General features: G+C 47.8%; 1 pseudogene; it reads right to left on the bottom strand.

Moving 5' to 3' along the window:
• The window catches only part of LOC147701705 (uncharacterized), a 28,862-nt pseudogene extending 11,661 nt beyond the window's left edge, over window positions 1-17,201 (bottom strand).
• Window positions 17,202-19,091: the final 1,890 nt, after the last annotated feature.

Below are 19,091 nucleotides of genomic sequence, written 5' to 3'. Positions count from 1 at the left end.
GCAGAGCTGAATTAACATAGCAGTTGAATAATAGCAATCAATGGTGATTTTGTATTCCATTAATAAGTAGTGCTTGGATTCCAGGAGGAAGGGGTGTAACTGTGATGAATTCCAGCCTTCAGGAGCGCTTGATGTATACAGAGAGGCCGCCCATTGGCCGCCCAAAAATATTACATCTTGAAGCCGTGACATGTATTTTGAAGTACCCGGAGATAGTTGTAGCAGACGTTACCCATGTCGCCTGGAAGCAAATTATATCACTGCTTTGAAGGTACTCTAGAGCAGAGTCTTTCTTGACCAGTTTCTGAAGGCCAGCCACATTCCAAGAGATAATCGTTAGGTGGTTATTTTGCTTGGTCTGTGTGTAGTCTGTATTGCCTCTGAGGGGCTTAGAAATGCTGTCGAGCCGAGTGATGGCCACACTGGGCCTGATATCCGAGTTGGTTATTGGTGTCCTGTTTTCTAGAGAAAACTCTTCTTTGATTTGTGGAGCAGATAATCCTCAAAAGTTCATGTTGAGTGAATATACTAGAGGGATTGTTGCCTGGGCAAATGCCATCAGAGCATTTTTAGATGGAATAGGTTGATGAATTTAAGGGTTTGATGTCTAAAACGTAAGGATATCTGTCTTGAGGTAAGTGCTTAATCTCAATGCCCCAGTCCGCCAGTTGATTGGCATCATGCAGCATTGCCGTCTGGCGTGGCTGCTGGTATAGCCCGACCACTGTGGATTCATTGTGGGAACCCCCTGGCAAGCTTTGAAATTTTACCCAGGCAACATCTGCTGAACGTATGTGCTCCAATGATGGTATATGAGTGAATAGACACAGAATGTTGCCTCTGTTCAGAGTATCATAGTTGCCTTTGGCGTGGTATCTTGGTGTAAGTACGACAACCATCACTTCTAAATTCGAGCGGCTGCTACCCGTTACATTTCCAGGTTGGACTTGATGGTTGGGTACTAATGAGGATTGATATGTTGGAGGAGATCTATCTACCGTTGGTCCTAGAGGAAATGTTGACGCCTGTTGATGCTGCGTGTTAATGCTGAATGTAGCAGTGGACAGTAATTGCGTATCGGCCTCTGCCTGTGTCCCTAAGGTTGTAGACAGTGGTGTCAGCCCAGGGACAGGACCAGTCCTCACATCTGGTCCTTCCATAGGCTTATACTGAGTTGCTATTGTATGGACTACCACCTTCTCCTTGTAAGGAGGAGAGGATGAGGGGGCATTGGGAGAGATTGCCCCTCCGGCGGAATCATCCGCTGAACCCTTAATTGATGATTGTTTTCTCAATTGTGGATGGTTTGATGTCATTGCCCTGTCCCTCTTTCCTGGTGTCTTTGCTGAAAAAATTGGATAGAGCTTAACTGGACCAGTGGCTGACTCCGTTTTATGTGTACGAGTGAGGAGGGACGCCACTCTATTTTTGGCTTTCGCCCTTTTTTGTGATTTCCTTCATTTTTTCTTTGCCTTCCTAGAGAGCAATCCTTCCTTCTGTTTAATCTCTGTGACGTCATCAGGTTTTTCTGCTATTTGGCAGCGAATTGGAGGACAAAGCGCAACTGTTATGGGCCCCAGTGGGGGTGTTGAGCTGGAGTCAGTAGATAATGGCAGATGTAATGTTTTAATTCATCTTACAGATGAATCTTCAGGTAAGTTAACTTGATTATTGATAAGTTCAGTATTTGATTCAAGTTTGATTGGAGTCAATTGTGAGGGTAGCCCAGGGGGGCCCCTTGAGACCCGGATTGAATCTGCTAAGGGGGTAAGGACCACCGGAAGGTTTGCCCACTGATCCCCAATGGCCGCACATGAGCATGAGCAATTTGTTTGTGAAATAAAAATCAAGTTTGAAATATGGTCCATTTTTCCTTTCAAGTCCGCCAAGCACAAGGCTATTGACTGCAAGAGATCTATTTGCAGGTCCTTCTTAGAGGATTGCCAGAGTAAGACTTTGGCCATTATATATTGAGGATTAGTAAATTTTGACGACTCTGAGGCGGCAGCGAAACTTAGGTTTTCTATAACTTGAGGAGTGCAATGGTAATGATTTATTCCGCTAGATGGTCTGTACAGCTGTGGAGAAGACTCCAAGGCTTGTTCTATTTTGGTTTCAAGCTGCTGTAGAAATAGTGATGAAAGTTCTCCTAGCTCTTGTTTTTTCATGACAGTGGAAGAACCTGTGGCAGCAGTCAGAAAAGGATGCTGCCGGGTAGGTGAGTAAGGTTGATTTATTTGTGTCTCAATTATTGTAGATCTTCCTGGTGCATGTGAGGCTGATTTGGGACTGTCAATGAAAGATGATTGAAGGACTGTTGGAGCAAAGCACATGTTGGCATTGGGGACAGATTCTAGCCCCGAGGGCAATTGAATGACACTATTAACCCCATCCATGTTTGGACACGAAAGGGAACGGCGTTTTGTCTCCATGCCCTGGGATCTTGTTGCAAAGGAGGAGAAGTCTTCCTTTGTGTCTAAGTTGTTACTTAGGTGGTTGCGCTGCCATTGGTGGAGACTCCATTTAAGAACTAGGGAAGCAGGTATTTAGTTATCAGGCAAGCGTTGGCGATCTTTTGGTTATTCTGTGTCTTGGGGAACCCTAAAAGCTTGTCTGAGTCCTGAGCATTTGTGGCTATTTGTGACCCACCTACTCTCCAAGACAAGATTTTCTTTCTTTGATGTTTCCCAAAAATCATGACTTTAGTTTTTGACTCATTCATCAAGAGTTTGTTCCTTGTGCTTTAAATGTTAAGGGCAGTGAGCACTCTTTGTAATCCCGGTCTTGTATGATCCATAATGACAATGTCATCGGCATATTGCATGATCTGGAGCCGCACATGGCCCAATTTTGGGGTCCGCAGTATAGAGGTTGAAAAGTATGGGGGCTAATACACAGCCTTGTTTTAAACCATTTTCTGTTGGGATTTTTACAGATACTGTTGTGGCGCTGGTTTTAATCCTCACCCAGGTCTTTTGATGAAGTGACACTAATCTAGCAGTGCCTGGGGGCCGAATGAAGTTTTTAATTGTTCATTTTTAGTTGTCCATACGGACAATTTGGTGCAGAGATTAATGGTCCATTTTATCCTGCGAGGAACTTTATCGCATTCTTCCCCCGTGGGTTCACCTACAGTTGTACAGTTGTATTCTTGCAGGATAGAGCAGTGGAAAGACTAAATGATGCTCTGAGGGGCCTGTGGTCGCTCTCTACTTGGTTATCTATATCAAAGTCATTTAGGTGTAAAGCTAGTGTACTGCCAACAAATATATAGTCAATTGTGGAGATGTTCCTATATGTTGGGAACGGAGCCCATGTCTGAACTGTTGCTTTCTTAAGGTTATGAGCAGATAGTATAGACCAGGAATCAAATAAAGCTTGCAGTAAAGCGACCTCTTTAGATTGTTTGTTATCCTTTCCTGCCTTGTCAAGTGATCTATTATTGATATTAAGCACGGGCGGAAAATCCGTTCCGCTCGCGGATTTTGCCGATTTTCGGTAAATTTGCAATCCGCGAGATTCGCGAATTTCCCGCAAAATCCGCGAGAGGAACGGATTGGGTCAAAAGTTCAAGCTGACTTTTGTAACTCTTTTAGAATGGCGCCGGCAAGCTGCCAGAGCCATTCTAAAATAGTTACAAAAGTCAGCTTCAACAGGAAGCTCTAATAAATAAAGTAAAGCAGGTGCTCGAGTTGAAGCTTAAATTCAGTTACACAATCATTAATCACACCAAACTTGGGGTGATTAATGATTGTGTAAATTAATTTGACCTTCAACTCGAGCACCTGCTTTACTTTATCTATTAGTGCTTCCTGTTGAAGCTCTTTGTAGCTATTTTAGAATGGCGCTGGCAGCTTGCCGGCGCCATTCTAAGTGGGGCTGAGGGCAGAATGGCACAAAAGTGGGACAGAGGGCAGAAGGGGACAAAAAATGAGTGGGGCAGAGGGCAGAAGGGCACAGAAACGAGTGGTACAGAGGGCAGAGGGCATACAAAACGAGAGCGTGGCAGTGATTAACCAGGCAAAAAAAAAAACCTGCGAACACGCAAAGCGCCCCGCGAACACGCAAAGTGCCCCGCGAACACGCAAAAATAAAAAATCCGCAAATTCGCACAAATTTGCGAATTTTGCGGATCGCGAATTTGCAAATACGCAAATTCGCAGATCGCGAATTCGCAAACTTCGCCCATGCTTAATTGAAATACCCACCTATAAGTGGATTGTGCTAGGGGTATTTAATGAGAAGATCTCCAATGATGGCAGCCTGATCATCGAGTGCTTGGTTTCTCTGGTGCAGAGCTGAATTAACATAGCAGTTGAATAATAGCAATCAATGGTGATTTTGTATTCCATTAATAAGTAGTGCTTGGATTCCAGGAGGAAGGGGTGTAACTGTGATGAATTCCAGCCTTCAGGAGCGCTTGATGTATACAGAGAGGCCGCCCATTGGCCGCCCAAAAATATTACATCTTGAAGCCGTGACATGTATTTTGAAGTACCCGGAGATAGTTGTAGCAGACGTTACCCATGTCGCCTGGAAGCAAATTATATCACTGCTTTGAAGGTACTCTAGAGCAGAGTCTTTCTTGACCAGTTTCTGAAGGCCAGCCACATTCCAAGAGATAATCGTTAGGTGGTTATTTTGCTTGGTCTGTGTGTAGTCTGTATTGCCTCTGAGGGGCTTAGAAATGCTGTCGAGCCGAGTGATGGCCACACTGGGCCTGATATCCGAGTTGGTTATTGGTGTCCTGTTTTCTAGAGAAAACTCTTCTTTGATTTGTGGAGCAGATAATCCTCAAAAGTTCATGTTGAGTGAATATACTAGAGGGATTGTTGCCTGGGCAAATGCCATCAGAGCATTTTTAGATGGAATAGGTTGATGAATTTAAGGGTTTGATGTCTAAAACGTAAGGATATCTGTCTTGAGGTAAGTGCTTAATCTCAATGCCCCAGTCCGCCAGTTGATTGGCATCATGCAGCATTGCCGTCTGGCGTGGCTGCTGGTATAGCCCGACCACTGTGGATTCATTGTGGGAACCCCCTGGCAAGCTTTGAAATTTTACCCAGGCAACATCTGCTGAACGTATGTGCTCCAATGATGGTATATGAGTGAATAGACACAGAATGTTGCCTCTGTTCAGAGTATCATAGTTGCCTTTGGCGTGGTATCTTGGTGTAAGTACGACAACCATCACTTCTAAATTTGAGCGGCTGCTACCCGTTACATTTCCAGGTTGGACTTGATGGTTGGGTACTAATGAGGATTGATATGTTGGAGGAGATCTATCTACCGTTGGTCCTAGAGGAAATGTTGACGCCTGTTGATGCTGCGTGTTAATGCTGAATGTAGCAGTGGACAGTAATTGCGTATCGGCCTCTGCCTGTGTCCCTAAGGTTGTAGACAGTGGTGTCAGCCCAGGGACAGGACCAGTCCTCACATCTGGTCCTTCCATAGGCTTATACTGAGTTGCTATTGTATGGACTACCACCTTCTCCTTGTAAGGAGGAGAGGATGAGGGGGCATTGGGAGAGATTGCCCCTCCGGCGGAATCATCCGCTGAACCCTTAATTGATGATTGTTTTCTCAATTGTGGATGGTTTGATGTCATTGCCCTGTCCCTCTTTCCTGGTGTCTTTGCTGAAAAAATTGGATAGAGCTTAACTGGACCAGTGGCTGACTCCGTTTTATGTGTACGAGTGAGGAGGGACGCCACTCTATTTTTGGCTTTCGCCCTTTTTTGTGATTTCCTTCATTTTTTCTTTGCCTTCCTAGAGAGCAATCCTTCCTTCTGTTTAATCTCTGTGACGTCATCAGGTTTTTCTGCTATTTGGCAGCGAATTGGAGGACAAAGCGCAACTGTTATGGGCCCCAGTGGGGGTGTTGAGCTGGAGTCAGTAGATAATGGCAGATGTAATGTTTTAATTCATCTTACAGATGAATCTTCAGGTAAGTTAACTTGATTATTGATAAGTTCAGTATTTGATTCAAGTTTGATTGGAGTCAATTGTGAGGGTAGCCCAGGGGGGCCCCTTGAGACCCGGATTGAATCTGCTAAGGGGGTAAGGACCACCGGAAGGTTTGCCCACTGATCCCCAATGGCCGCACATGAGCATGAGCAATTTGTTTGTGAAATAAAAATCAAGTTTGAAATATGGTCCATTTTTCCTTTCAAGTCCGCCAAGCACAAGGCTATTGACTGCAAGAGATCTATTTGCAGGTCCTTCTTAGAGGATTGCCAGAGTAAGACTTTGGCCATTATATATTGAGGATTAGTAAATTTTGACGACTCTGAGGCGGCAGCGAAACTTAGGTTTTCTATAACTTGAGGAGTGCAATGGTAATGATTTATTCCGCTAGATGGTCTGTACAGCTGTGGAGAAGACTCCAAGGCTTGTTCTATTTTGGTTTCAAGCTGCTGTAGAAATAGTGATGAAAGTTCTCCTAGCTCTTGTTTTTTCATGACAGTGGAAGAACCTGTGGCAGCAGTCAGAAAAGGATGCTGCCGGGTAGGTGAGTAAGGTTGATTTATTTGTGTCTCAATTATTGTAGATCTTCCTGGTGCATGTGAGGCTGATTTGGGACTGTCAATGAAAGATGATTGAAGGACTGTTGGAGCAAAGCACATGTTGGCATTGGGGACAGATTCTAGCCCCGAGGGCAATTGAATGACACTATTAACCCCATCCATGTTTGGACACGAAAGGGAACGGCGTTTTGTCTCCATGCCCTGGGATCTTGTTGCAAAGGAGGAGAAGTCTTCCTTTGTGTCTAAGTTGTTACTTAGGTGGTTGCGCTGCCATTGGTGGAGACTCCATTTAAGAACTAGGGAAGCAGGTATTTAGTTATCAGGCAAGCGTTGGCGATCTTTTGGTTATTCTGTGTCTTGGGGAACCCTAAAAGCTTGTCTGAGTCCTGAGCATTTGTGCGTGTCATGCAGGGGTCATTAGTTGATGGCTCTGCTGAGCCTGCGCCTCCGTTGGCGTTGACAGCTGACCTTGACCTAGTAACTGGGATCAGTTTTATCATTTTGGTGCAAAACGCTATAATATGCGCGGCGCACAATGTGCTGGTCAGGTGATTCCAAAGGACGTGCCTACTCGTTCTGTTGTAGTTGTTTGCTACCAAGGTCCTCAATGCCTGTGCGCTTGTTGTTCGCTTGCCTCGGGTACGCGGTGGAAAATAATAATCCTGAGATAAGATGGGATGGGGAACTTCGGAAACCAGGTAATTGCCTGGTAATCTCCTAGGTAAGCGCAGGTGGCACAGATCGGCTGTGAGCAGGGCTCACTGGTGAGCAGCAAGCCCCACCCAAACTAGTTGGGCCACTTCCATGGACTCACCGGGCACGCACTCAGCGGTGCACTGGGACAGGAACAGACTAATTTGCATGTAGCCAGGTTCTGAGCTGGGATGGTGCAGTGAGCTAAAAAACGGTGATGGATCAAGCCCTGATCTTTGGACTGGGTAAGAGTGGTCTGCTTAATTCAGACACTCTGTTCATCACCACCCCCTTTTCTGAATCATTTTGTCCACTATAAACGTGGAAGGGTATACTCAGATGTGAATCCCTTGCTCATTGCACCATCAGGATTCAAGCATGTGTTGGATCTTTCGCCGACTCAACCCACAACCACGGAAGCGAGGATGGCCCCACTCATCTGCCCCCTCTCGGATCGCCACACGCACCTTAGCACAGCGTGACCGCGAACCAAGAAAAGGGAGAAGGTAGGAAAAAATGTAAAACAAAGAAAAAGTAAAGCCAATGCTCTCTCTTTGTTACAGCACAGCAGACCCTCCTCTGTAGTTTGGGGATAGGGATCCTGACCTGCAGCCACAAGAGAAAAGAGACACAGAACAGAAAGAGAATGTTAACATATAACCCAGTGCTCCTTCCCTTGATTCCCTATTCTCACCCAATCACCACATCCAACACACCCCAATTCCCTCCTTACTTGTGTAACAGATTAGAAGGTATCCGAGAAGAGCAAACAATCCAATTGGCAAGTCGAGACCTGCGTAATATAATATCCTTCAACAGGCAAAGGGGAAAAAAGTCATTCGTCTGACATAAAAAACCCCTGAAGGAGAAAACGAACAGTGCGCTCTTGGCACAATCCAATCCAACAAAATTCCCACTGTCTGTGGCCACAGACTAAACACGCCACTAAGGTAGCGCGTAGAAAAAACTACACTAAACCTCGGGCACTCAAAACCCGGCAAGCTTCCAAAGTTCCCTTGGCGCGGGAAAACCCGATGGCAGGGTCTCGATAAAATACAAAAACAGCAGCAAAGAGTTCACACGCTTGACAAAGCGGACGCTTCTTGTACTTTACCGCCGAGTCTCACTCGCTCTGTAAGACGACCGGAGCAGCACCCATTCGGGCGGCTGACACGAAGCCTCGTGCAGCTGAAAGCCTCCGCTTGCCGAAAAGCAAGTCGAACAATCCAAAGTAACAGATTCCCACGATGAATCCAGGAGTAACCGAATCCCGACTCCAGAAAAGCACCAACAAGGTCAGAAACCAAGCACAGAGCCCTAGTGCTGGCGACCTAAATCCACGGAGGGAAGGGGGGCGGGGCTACCGAAAACAGGGAAACAAAGGAAGGACACCATAAGGAAATCGAAAGAAGAAAACAAAGACTAGAACAAGGAGCTAAACCCACCCTAATTCCTAACAGTACCTCCCCTCAAAGGCCTCCCCACAGGGCGAGGCTTGGACGGGTGACGAAGATGGAATAACCTAACCAGTTTGGGAGCATGCACTCCAGTAGCAGGTTCCCACGAACGGTCTTCAGGGGGATACCCTTTCCAATCAATCAAGTACATCAACCTCCCTCGTCTCCTCCGGGCATCTAGAATCGCATTAACCTCGAACTCCACCTCACCTTCAACCATCACAGGAGGGGGAGGGGGCAAGGTTTGATCAGTTTCTGCATAAGGCTTCAACAGTGAGGTGTGAAACACCGGATGGATGCGATATTCATCCGGTAACTCCAGCCTCATTGCAACCGGGTTGATCACCTGAGCTATGGGGAAAGGACCCACAAACCTAGGCTGCAGTTTCCTAGGGCCATCCAAGTGCAGATTCCTAGTAGACAGCCACACTCGTTCCCCTACGGCATAGGACGGAGCAGGGACCCTATGTCTGTCTGCCTGTCGCTTCATGTCATCTTTGGCCTTTACCAGATGTTCCCTAGCCAAATCCCATATCCTACTCAAGGCGATCCCTAAGGCTTCAACAGCAGGCACATGACCCGTAGGTTGAATGGGGATTGCCCGGGGATGAAACCCCATAGAACAGTAAAAGGGAGACATTCCCAACGCGGAATGAAAGCTGTTGTTGTACGCGAACTCCGCAAGAGGGAGGGCCACCACCCAATCACACGTTAAGGAAGTCAACAAACATCTCAAGTACTGTTCCATGGTTTGGTTAACCCTCTCTGTCTGACCATCGGACTGGGGATGATAAGCTGAAGAAAGGCAGAGTTTCATATGAAGGGCCTCCCCTAACTCAGTCCAGAACCGGGACACAAACTGGGAACCCCTGTCAGACACAATGGAGGAGGGTAACCCATGCAGCCGCACAATAGATGACACAAATATCATCTATGTAGACTATCACGCTCACATCCAGAAACTCCCTCAGTATCTCATTAATAAAAAACTGAAACGCAGCCGGGGCATTACACAACCCGAAGGGCATTACACAGTACTCATACAGACCGAATTTAGTCCGGAAGGCAGTCTTCCACTCATCGCCTTCACGGACTCGTATGAGATGGTATGCCCCTCGGAGGTCTAATTTGGTAAACACCGTCGCATGCCTCAGCTGATCGAGCAAAACTGGGATCAACGGGAGAGGGTACTTGTTCTTAATAGTCCCTTTATTAAGCGCCCTATAATCCACACAGGCGCGTAGACCACCTTCCCGTTTGGGAATTAAGAAGATAGCCGAAGAGGCAGGAGAAGAAGAAGGTCGAATAAATCCCTTAGCCAACATTTCGTCTAAGTACTCCTTTAAATGGTGTTCTTCCGGCCCAGATAAGGCGTAGATACGACAACAAGGTAAAGTTGCCCCAGGTATCAAGTCTATGCGACAATCAAAAGAACGGTGGGGAGGCAAGTCCCGCGCTCGCCCTTTGTCAAACACCTCCGCAAACTCCACATAAGCTTCCGGTATTGTCTGCACGTCACACCGCAAGCCATCGCCAACTGCACAAGATAGAGGCGTAACCCAATCAGTAGCAACTTTATAACAGCTTTGCAAACAAAAAACAGAATCAAGGGTCACCGTTCTCCTAAACCAATCAATGCGGGGATTGTGGGATTGCAACCAGGGAACCCCCAATAAAACACCAAATGAAGGGGCATCAATCAAATCAAACCCAAGATATTCTGAGTGGCCGTTATCACAAATCATGCATAAGGGTTCGGTCTGTCTAGTGATAGTACCTGAGGATAACTCTGTTCCATCTATGGCCCTCACAGGTTCGGGTTGCTCCTTCAGAATCCAGGGCACTTTCAACTGTTCCGCTAACTTGATGTCCATAAAATTGCCAGTGGCCCCTGAATCCAACAAGGCAGACACCGGAGTCCTGTGGCTGTTGGAAATGACTAAGCAAACAGTGATCATGAAATGTTTGGGGACTCGTTTGACTATACCAGAAATCTGGTAGGAAGGATTAAGTCGATCTCTCATCTCCACTTCTGCAGAAGGCTGCACACAAGCCACCACCTTTCTAGAGGACAAGGAAGAAGGTTTAACTGTGCAATCCCTGGCATAATGTCCTCCTTGCCCACAGTACAAACACAAATTCTGAGTTCGCCTTCTGCTTTTCTCCTCAGCTGTTAAGGGGCCTCGAACACCTCCTATCTCCATGGGTTCAGGGGTCGTCCTACTCTCCCCTGAACTCTTTACCTCCACCTTAGATGGAACCATACGAGAGACCTGAAAGCGGTTTTTCTCGCCTCTCCGTTCAGTTAGCCTATGGTTCAGCTTCACCACAAGATCTATGAATTCCACACAGTCTTCAGGTGGATTCACCACCTGTGAGTCAACGTCTTTTAGATCCTCAGACAATCCTTGATAAAATAAGGAAGTCCTTTTATCGGCGGGCCAATGGGTTTCGGAAACCAACCGATTAAAGGTGGACACATAAGTCATTAGATCTTGTTTTCCCTGTCTGAGTTTCAATAATTCGGCGTCGCTCGCTTGCATAAACGCGTGTTTGGCAAAGAGACAACGCATCTGTTCCTTAAAAGCCACATAGTTATACAGAACAGGGTCATCACTCTCGACAAGGGGCACGGCCCAAGATGCCGCAGTGCCGGCTAAATAAGATATAACAAAAGCCACCTTGGTAGAGTCATTAGGAAATGACGCAGGTCGACACATAAAGTGCAAATGGCACTGATTCATAAAGATGCTATATTTACTGGAATCACCAGTAAATCGTTCAGGAACTGCCAAAGGTACCGGAGAGGGTGTAGTCACATTAACTGTTAAAGGGGGATTACTAGGATTACTGGTACTTGCACCCCTATCGAATTGGAAAGTAGCAGGTTGTACTATGGAAGATTTACCCATTCCCCAGACCGGAGCCTTAACCTTCCCTGCACTCATTTCCTGACGTAACCCTTGGTTCTCCTGCTGCAATTCTTGCACCTTTAGTTGAAGTGCGTTAACCGCCCCCATCAGTTCCTGCACTGTAGGGGTCCTTTCTTCCAACACATTCCCATCCTCATCCATACTCGCTCGGGTGGTTGTAAATTCGTGGGCTTGGTTTTCTGTTGGATCTTTCGCCGACTCAACCCACAACCACGGAAGCGAGGATGGCCCCACTCATCTCCCCCCTCTCGGATCGCCACACGCACCTTAGCACAGCGTGACCGCGAACCGAGAAAAGGGAGAAGGTAGGAAAAAATGTAAAACAAAGAAAAAGTAAAGCCAATGCTCTCTCTTTGTTACAGCACAGCAGACCCTCCTCTGTAGTTTGGGGATAGGGATCCTGACCTGCAGCCACAAGAGAAAAGAGACACAGAACAGAAAGAGAATGTTAACATATAACCCAGTGCTCCTTCCCTTGATTCCCTATTCTCACCCAATCACCACATCCAACACACCCCAATTCCCTCCTTACTTGTGTAACAGATTAGAAGGTATCCGAGAAGAGCAAACAATCCAATTGGCAAGTCGAGACCTGCGTAATATAATATCCTTCAACAGGCAAAGGGGAAAAAAGTCATTCGTCTGACATAAAAAACCCCTGAAGGAGAAAACGAACAGTGCGCTCTTGGCACAATCCAATCCAACAAAATTCCCACTGTCTGTGGCCACAGACTAAACACGCCACTAAGGTAGCGCGTAGAAAAAACTACACTAAACCTCGGGCACTCAAAACCCGGCAAGCTTCCAAAGTTCCCTTGGCGCGGGAAAACCCGATGGCAGGGTCTCGATAAAATACAAAAACAGCAGCAAAGAGTTCACACGCTTGACAAAGCGGACGCTTCTTGTACTTTACCGCCGAGTCTCACTCGCTCTGTAAGACGACCGGAGCAGCACCCATTCGGGCGGCTGACACGAAGCCTCGTGCAGCTGAAAGCCTCCGCTTGCCGAAAAGCAAGTCGAACAATCCAAAGTAACAGATTCCCACGATGAATCCAGGAGTAACCGAATCCCGACTCCAGAAAAGCACCAACAAGGTCAGAAACCAAGCACAGAGCCCTAGTGCTGGCGACCTAAATCCACGGAGGGAAGGGGGGCGGGGCTACCGAAAACAGGGAAACAAAGGAAGGACACCATAAGGAAATCGAAAGAAGAAAACAAAGACTAGAACAAGGAGCTAAACCCACCCTAATTCCTAACAGCATGCCGGGCCGACGACGGCTGAAATGCCAGAAACCGGTCCCCGGTAGCTGGTTTCCTTCCCAGTATAAGAATTGGCTTGGTAGTTTGGTTTGCCCTGTTCCCATCATGCACTGGGACAGGAACAGACTAATTTGCATGTAGCCAGGTTCTGAGCTGGGATGGTGCAGTGAGCTAAAAAACGGTGATGGATCAAGCCCTGTTCTTTGGACTGGGTAAGAGTGGTCTGCTTAATTCAGACACTCTGTTCATCACCACCCCCTTTTCTGAATCATTTTGTCCACCATAAGCGTGGAAGGGTATACTCAGATGTGAGTCCCTTGCTCATTGCACCATCAGGATTCAAGCAAGCCGGGCCGACGACGGCTGAAATGCCAGAAACCGGTCCCCGGTAGCTGGTTTCCTTCCCAGTATAAGAATTGGCTTGGTAGTTTGGTTTGCCCTGTTCCCATCATGCACTGGGACAGGAACAGACTAATTTGCTTGTAGCCAGGTTCTGAGCTGGGATGGTGCAGTGAGCTAAAAAACGGTGAAGGATCAAGCCCTGATCTTTGGACTGGGCAAGAGTGGTCTGCTTAATTCAGACACTCTGTTCATCACCACCTCCTTTTCTGAATCGGCCCCAAAGGGCAGCCGCGCTCAATTCTCACTTGCTGATGCTGAAGGTAAATTTTTACCGCGATGCAGACCGGTATACTTTTACACGTTGTGCTGCTGCTACTGCTTATTTTCAAATTGCAAATGGCGCTACTTGCTTTGCTTCAGAGGGGGAGCTCTGTCATTATAACGGTTATTGCGGCGGGCGTGACTGCTGGCGGCGTGATTGGCGGCAGCAGCGGCACTGCGGCTCCACGGATCAGTACCTTGGCTCCTTGGCTCAGCTCCTTGGTTCAACACGGTACGGCTAGGCTTGGCCGCCCCGGATCCCGGCTCAAATCTCGGCTCTCGGCTCAACCTAATTACCTTGCCTCTGCCGCTGCAGCTCCTCTCCTCATGGTCGCTCTCATGCTCTGCCGGTCAGCTGCTTGGCGTGTCACGTGATCACATGAACACCAGTCAAACCAGCTGTAGCTAGATTTTAGGGACAGAAGCCCTGCTTGTCTATGACACTGCCAAGGTAAGTAAACACCCGCAAGAGCGACTGCAGTTCTGATGGCCGTGCTAGCCTTCAGAATCTTGGTTTTCCCTGGTGAATGTTGAGGCCAAGTTGTGCTGAAGTGGCTGCCAACTTGTCGATCTTCTCTTGCATCTGCAGATGGGTATAGGAGAGTAGGGCCAGGTCGTCTGCAAAGCTCAGGTCGTCGAGCTGCATGCAAGGTCTCCACTGGATCCCATTTCTTCTCCATACCGTGTCTTCATAACGAAGTCTATGGCCAGCAGAAAAAGAAAAGTGAAGAGAAAACAACCCTGGTGGACTTTGGTCGTCACTTGGAAGGCTTCCGTGAGTTGTCCTCCATGGACTCTGTTGCAGGTCATTCCCTCGTAAGAGTTCCTGATGATTCTTACTAGTTTATATGGAACACCGTAGTGGCGGAGGAGTTTCCAAAGGCTCTCTCAGTCCACGCTATTTAATGCCTTCTCATGGTCAATAAAGTTGACATAGATGGGGGAGTTCCATTTCACAACTGCTCAATGATGATGATGCGTAGTGTTGCAATCTGGTCTGTGTAGGATCTATCTTTGCAGAAGCCAGCTTGCTGAGCTCGTAACTGAGCGTCACCATGTTCCTTCATTCTGTTACGATGACTCTGTTGAACACTTTGCCTGTGGCTGATAGAAGAGTTATCTCTTTGCATTTACGCAGTTACCTAGGTCACCTTTCTTGGGGATCTTAATAAGATTTCCCTCCTTCCAGTATGTTGGCACCTTTTCCTGTTCCCAGACTCTTCCAAACATGCCTACTGATGTTTCAATGTCTGCTTTCAGTGCCTCTGCAGGAATGTTGTTGGGTCCTGCTACCATCCCATTTCTCAGATGTTTGATGGCTTGCCATATTTTTTCCTTGGTTGGTCTGCTGTTGATTGGCAAGTCCTTGTCAGATGACACTATATCTTGTGGAGACTGCAGCACAGCTGATTCAGCAGCTTTTAAAGTGCTCTACCCATCTTCATTGTTGGCCTTAGTTACCCACGAATGTCTTTAACAGGCATTTCCGCTTGCTTCATCTGCCAGTGAGTTTCCTTGTTATGTTGTAGAGTTCTCTCAAGTGTCCCTGGCTTGCTGCTTAGTAGGCTTCGGTAGCAAGGCCATCAATGAATCTTTGCTTGTCTGCTCTTAAGCTTCTCTTTGCTTCCTTACTTGTTTTTGTGTATTCACCTTGATCTTTTGCTTTTTCGGCTCTTGCTCGGCTGGTGTTGACTGCAGCTTTCTTTTCCTTTCTCTCTTGGATTTTGTGGAGAGTCTCAGTGGAGATCCATTCTTTATACCAGTGTTTCTTGGGGTCCAGTAGCACCTTGCAGATTGATGTCACTGTTTCGTGATCATTTTCCACTGAATTTCTAATGTCATCTTCTAGTTCTTTCAGGACTTGAAAATTGTGATGGAGTATTCATTCAGTTTATGTGCATCTTTGAGGAGGGTGATGTTATATTGTTAGAGTCGGTTTGTCGTTTCCATCCCATGCTTTTTCAACTTTAGCTTCAGTCTGGCCACAACAATGTGAAGGGTAAATGCTACGTCCGCTCCTCTCATCACTCTCATATCCTACAGGGACCTCCAAAAATTCTTGGTAATGCAGACATAGTCGATCTGATTCTCAGTTGAATGGTCTAGTGACACCCAAGTTGCATTGTGTATTCTTTTCCGTGGGACTACAATACTGCCTATAACCAGACTGTTCCGGGCCCAGAGATTTGCAAGCCTTTCACCATTCTCGTTCATGTCACCAAGGCCATGGTTGCCCAAGACCTCTTCATACTCAGTGTTGCCACTTCCAATCTTGGCATTGCGGTACCCCCAACAGTATGGTGATGTCTCTCTCAAGGCGTTTCTCTAGGATGGACTGGAGGCTGTTGTCAAATTGGTTTTTTGCCTCTTGTTTGTGCCATTTGTAGGTTTATAGCACTGGATAACGTTGATGTTGATCCTCTTTTTCTTTGTGCAGAAGGTCGCTGTGATGATTCTGTGACCATTAGCTTCCCATCTAACCAGGGCTCTGTTGGCTGCTGGCATTAGCATCAGTGCTAATCCCTGAGCATGTGAAGTGTTCTCTTCCTCATGTCCAAAATACAGCAGTATTCCTCCTGGAGCCAGTCTTTTCTGCCTGGACTGTGTCCATCTGTTCTGGCTGAGGCCAAGCAGGGCAAGGTTGTATTTTTCATCCCCATTGCCACTTAGGCTGAGTGCCTGTCTTGTACATGGTTCTCACGTTCCATGTCCCGATGGTGATGGTCTAGGTCAAAAGCAGGTGGATTGGCTTTGTGGCTTCTAAGGATCTCTGGTTACCACCACAAGGAGTCATAGCACTCCGTGAAGAATATTTCTCTCTCCTCAAAGCCAGGATGTCGTCTGGTTAATGTTTATGTAGCTAGGATTTTTTTACATGGTGGGGTAGCTAGCCCCATGCATAAACCTCCTCCTTGGTACCGGCTATGGCGGAGCCATGGAAGGTACCATACATAATATAGATGGTACCTTTATGAAGCCTTTCCTCACCTCCACCGTTAGCCTAGAGAAGTCCTGGGTGATTGTTACCTTCTTTCCATTTATCACCATTGGCTTGCCCTTCCTGGCTACTGTGAATATTGCGTCTGTGTGATTGTCCCTTAGTGGTTTGCATATTATTGGTCTGGGGGTGTTGCTGTTTGTTGGTTTCTTTGCTGGTATGCGGTATGCTTTGACGAGTTCGAGCGGTTTGTCGAAAATGAGACCGGTCAGTTTGGGGATTATGCTTTCCAGCATCCGGGCGCATGCTCCCGGGGTGTCCTCTTCGTCCTCGGGCACACCTAGGAGTCTTATGTTCCCTTTGCGGCTTCTGTCTTCTTGCTCTGCCATGGACCTCTGTAGTGCTGTTGTTCTCTTTATAACTAGGCCTAGGTCCTTGTGCGTTACATTGGCGCGGTCTTCCAGTTGGCTTATCCTTTTCTCTGCCTCATCTATCCTGCCGTTGGCTTTGCTTTGCTCAGCTCTGATTGCTATTAGTTCCATTTGGATGTTGTCCACTGCTTTTTTTGTGGCCTTTGCTAGATCATTACCCTCTGTTATCTTCCTTAGTAGTGTGTCCAATGTGATTGTTTCGTTGCCTTGATCTCCTCGTTCTTTTGCAGGTGAGGCAGTTAAATCGTTTTTGTTCTTTTTTTGGACATTTGTAATCTGATTGCCATCTTTCCCTGCCATTGCGTCGAAACCCCTTCTGACCTGATGTGTTTGGGGTCTTACTTCTGTTGGTTGGTGCTTTGTGGGTCCTTTTTTTAGTCTTTTGTCCTCTTTGTTGCTTGGGGTGGTCGCTGTGGTTAGGTTACAGTCCCTGAATCTGGGTGGCCACTTGACCACTCTGGTCTTGGTCCTGGACTCCGCCAGCCTCCTGCGGTATCTCCCTTTTTATTTCTTCCGCTCTTGTGTTAACCCCGCTCTTGAAAATCTTTTTTTAATTCTGGTGGCGTTGCTTTTTTGTGCCTGGCTTCGTGCTTCCGTGCTGCTTTGATTGCGGCTACCGTGCGTGTGGCGGTTTGCCCTCTGTGAGCCACTGAAAGTGACTGTCGGCTTCACCTCTGGTTTGTTGGTGGGTGGGCTGCTCTTCCGGCCCTCCTCGGTTCGGTGCGGACTGATCTGCAGGCTTGTTTGGACAGCGCGGGGTGCAGGTTCGCTTTGTGCGCTCCTTTCGCTTGATGTTGCCTCGGTTTTCCGGTGTGTTCCCCGGTGCTTAACGTCCCCCACCTCGTCTCTTCGCTTGCCCAGTTTTTGGTTACTGCTTATTGCGGTACTATGGCGCCTCGTCCTAGAGGTGTCTGCTTGTTTACTTCCGCGCCTTAGTTAAGATGGCCGCCCCTCTCACCTGCCACCCCTGTAAGGCGTATGGGCTTGCGGTGATTGTTACGTTTTACGCTCTGTAAGACTCCTATGTTTGCTTAAGCAAGATGGCCGCCACTGGCTTCTTAACTCCTACCTAAGATGGCCGCTTCCGTGCAGTCTCCCCTCTTCCCCCTCTTCCCCCTTGTGCCTGGTATTGCGGTTTTTTCGGAGCCTCGCATTGGGGGAGGAGGCGGTTGCGTGGGTTCTCGGCGTGCGGCTTGTCAAGCGTCTGCTCTGAATCGCTCTTACTTGGTAGCCAGCTGTGTGCGTCTCGGGTCTTTCCTCAGGAGTTCACCGCTATCCTGCGCTCCTTCTGTATTCCACCTTCCGGATTCCCTCTCGCTCCGGCCTGCCTTCCCGGTTGTGGCGGGTGCTTCCTGCTGATGTGCGCCTCTCCCTATATTGTTGTCGCGCTGGTCGGCGTTCCGCTCTTTCCGGCTGATCCAAGATGGCCGCCTGCGGCTTCGCTCCTACCAAATATGGCAGGTTCCTGTTGTTCGTGTTGTCGCATAGGGGGGGGGGGTGCAGCTGCTTGGATTGCCTGCGTGCGGCTTGTTTTTGGCGTCTGCCCTGAATCGCTCTTACTTGGTAGCCAGCAATCCGTTTGGGTCCTCGGGTCGTCCCTCAAGCGCTCGCCGCCATCTTGCGCTTCCTTATTCCTTTCGCCTTGCCGATTTCCTCGCCTCGATCTGCCTTTCCAGTGGACGTAGCAGGTTACCGATGCTTCTGGCAGGTGCCCCTTTCGTTCATACAATTCTCCTTATATTTTTGTTGCGCTTGTTGGCGTTTCGCTTCTCCTGCTCGCCATTCGTTTGACTTGGGGGTCAGGAGCTCCGGACTTAGGTCTGCTGCCTCCTTGCCATCCAAGCCACGCCCCCAAAAATGTACACAATCTTAATAAATACTCTTGGAAGGGGAAATAGTTCAAAGGTAGTTTCTTCTTTAGCACAAAGTCTTTTCGTAACAAAGCAACTCTTCTTCCTGGAAACACAGTTCTTAGCAACAATGTAACCCACACGGGGGCTACACGACGTTGAGGCAAAGTTAATACAAAGGTTCGGCGTCGACCGCGAGGAGCGCTACGTCGAGCCCGGAGTCACACGGACCCCCAACCACACAGTACCTTGGAAAATGAAGCACACGATGATCAGCGGCGTCGAGCAATCCGGCGTCGCGTCTTCGGGGTCGATCCGGCCTCAGTAGTCGTCGATGTCG

Source organism: Lissotriton vulgaris, chromosome 7, assembly GCF_964263255.1.
Source record: "Lissotriton vulgaris chromosome 7, aLisVul1.2, whole genome shotgun sequence".
Taxonomy (NCBI): Eukaryota; Metazoa; Chordata; class Amphibia; order Caudata; family Salamandridae; genus Lissotriton; species Lissotriton vulgaris.
Note: the sequence above shows the minus strand (reverse complement) of the source record. Positions and strands in the feature narration are given on the sequence as shown.